Source organism: Rattus rattus, chromosome 2, assembly GCF_011064425.1.
Source record: "Rattus rattus isolate New Zealand chromosome 2, Rrattus_CSIRO_v1, whole genome shotgun sequence".
NCBI classification, from domain to species: domain Eukaryota; kingdom Metazoa; phylum Chordata; class Mammalia; order Rodentia; family Muridae; genus Rattus; species Rattus rattus.
The window spans coordinates 78137935-78140868 of NC_046155.1; the positions used below are offsets into that span (position 1 = coordinate 78137935).

A 2934-nucleotide genomic window follows, 5' to 3' on the forward strand; every position below is an offset into this window, starting at 1 on the left:
AAAAGAGAGAGAGTAACTAGAATGAACACATGCATATATATCACTCCACAATACATTGTATAACAATTTTGTAATGCACCTGTGTTCACAACATGCATTTACATACATGATTCAGACAATTACATCAAGGGTTGTCTGAAGCCTGACACTGTAGCTTGGAGTCCCCACTAGAGAGCACAAGGTCAGACTAAAGCCATGCTCATTACTGTCATGCCTGACCTCGGTGAGGCAGATGGCCTGCAACACAGATTTTAGGTGAGATGGGAGGAGGGATGGGTTACTGGAATTAAACTGAAGGTCTTATGCATGCTGGGCAAGTGTTCTGCCACTGTTATATGAGAGGGAGGCCTCTTTTTACTTCTTATTTTGCAAGAGTCTTACTAAGCTGCCCAGTATGGCCTTGAATACAGTCTGTGGCCCAGGCAGGATTAGTAATTGTACCATCTCGCCACAGTCTCCTGAGTAGCTGAGGTCACAGGGCCAACCCAGTGGCCTGACCTGTACAGGGCTTCTCAAACCTTTTCCACTAGCAACCCCAGGTGTGTAAGTCTATGACATAAATATTCAAGCCAAGCATTCACTAATATTAAATCATAAACAAATTTGTTGTAAAATAATTTTGGCAAGGCTGAGAGATGGCTCAGCAGTAGAGCACTTGCTGCTCTTGCAGAGGATGTGGTTTCCGTTCCCTCCACCCACATGGCAGCTCACAACCATGTATAACTCCAGTCTCAGGGGATCTGATGCCCCCCTCAGGCCTATGCTAACACCAGGCACATATGTGGTGCACAGACGTAAATGCAAGCAAAACATCCATATACGTAAACATCAGTTAAAGATATACATATAACTTTACCGTTTGATAAAGGTAAAAAACAAATTTGCATACCAATGAGATGTATCTTCACGCTTTTTTTTTTTGTTCTGTTTTTTTTTTTTTTTTCCCTCCCACCTTTCCCCTTTCCACTCACAGGCTGACTGAGCTCTTGCCCTATGACCCTGACAAAATGCCTGGATTTCATCTCAACCATTTTTAATGGCTAACTTAATGATACTACAAAAGGTAGCAGCCAAGTTTATTACATCTTATTATAAACTTATGTTTGTAGTATGACACCAAAGAACACATTTCCTCACTTTTATTTATCCTTGTGATCTTCATTTAACCTCTTTTTTTTTTAATCATTATTAACTTGAGTATTTCTTATTTACATTTCGATTGTTATTCCCCTTCCCGGTTTCCAGGCCAACATCCCCCTAATCCCTCCCTCTTCCCTTCTATATAGGCTTCTCCTCCCCATCCTCCCCCCATTACCGCCCTCCCCCCAACAATCACATTCACTGGGTGTTCAGTCTTGGGAGGACCAAGGGCTTCCCCTTCCACTGGTTCTCTTACTAGGCTATTCAATGCTACCTATGAGGTTGGAGCCCAGGGTCAGTCCATGTATAGTCTTTGGGTAGTGGCTTAGTCCCTGGAAGCTCTGGTTGCTTGGCATTGTTGTTCATATGGGGTCTCAAGCCCCTTCAAGCTCTTCCAGTCCTTTCTCTGATTCCTTCTACGGGGGTCCCGTTCTCGGTTCAGGGGTTTGCTGGTGGCATTCGCCTATGTATTTGCTGTATTCTGGCTGTGTCTCTCAGGAGAGATCTACATCCAGTTCCTGTCAGCATGCACTTCTTTGCTTCATCCATCTTATCTAGTTTGGTGGCTGTATATGTATGGGCCACATGTGGGGCAGGCTCTGAATGGGCGTTCCTTCAGCCTCTGTTCTAAACTTTGCCTCCCTATTCCCTGCCAAGGGAATTCTTGTTCCCCTTTTAAAGAAGGAGTGAAGCATTCGCATTTTGGTCATCCTTCTTGAGTTTCATGTGTTCTGTGCATCTAGGGTAATTTAAGCAATTGGGCTAATAGCCACTTATCAATGAGTGCATACCATATGTGTTTTTCTTTGACTGGGTTACCTCACTCAGGATGATATTTTCCAGTTCCATCCATTTGTCTATGAATTTCATAAAGTCATTGTTTTTGATAGCTGAGTAATATTCCATTGTGTGGATGTACCACATTTTCTGTATCCATTCCTCTGTTGAAGGGCATCTGGGTTCTTTTCAGCTTCTGGCTATTATAAATAAGGCTGCTATCGCTTCTCGGCCTTTTGGCTAAGATCAAGTGTAGTATAAATAAGGCTGCTATGACCATAGTGGAGCATGCTTGTTTTTACATAAAAAGTTCAACCTTAGTTGGATATGTGATACTATAAAATGATCCACATCCTTTTCAAGTTCATCAATGTTTTTATTCTATAAGCCTCAATCCTCGGAGCACATATTGCTTCATATAAATACACAGTACAAAATGGTAGGTGTACGTTTGGGAACTATTTCAGAAATTGTTGGAAATTCTATCCTCATCCCAAGCCAAAATTCATTTAAAAATGTTTATGAAATTCAAAACAGCAACTCAAATAGCAAATTTCTAAAACCAAATATCCTAGCACAATACATTCCAAAGATATGTTAACTTGAATCTCATATGCTGAGGAGTGACACCGAGGAAATACGAAAAGTCCTTGGTTTTTGTAATTAAACAATTATGTTTCTATAAAAACAGAAAACTTCGTATGTACAACAAAAGCATCGTAACTCAAACACTAGTCTGTTAGATTTCTGAGGCAGCCGAAGAGTCAGAATGCAGGGAGAGAGTAATGACTGAACCTTATGAGAGGGGCTATTTATTTCTAACAGCAAAGGACAGACATTCTCCAGAGTGGAAGTATGTCTACCAAGAAGGAAGCAAGTACTTGGAATTTATTTAGGGACTTCATGGAATAGAGAAGTTAAATACAATTTCAGGGGGCTACAAGGGAGGCTACAGTCTCTACTTCCTGGGGTTGTTACTCCAGAAAAAGCCATTTATCTTTAGAAACTGCCTTGCCT

The 2934-nt window shown here is 41.3% G+C and overlaps 1 pseudogene; it reads left to right on the forward strand.

Moving 5' to 3' along the window:
- Nucleotides 1-2137: 2137 nt before the first annotated feature.
- LOC116895080 lies at nucleotides 2138-2293 on the forward strand (annotated as a pseudogene).
- Nucleotides 2294-2934: the final 641 nt, after the last annotated feature.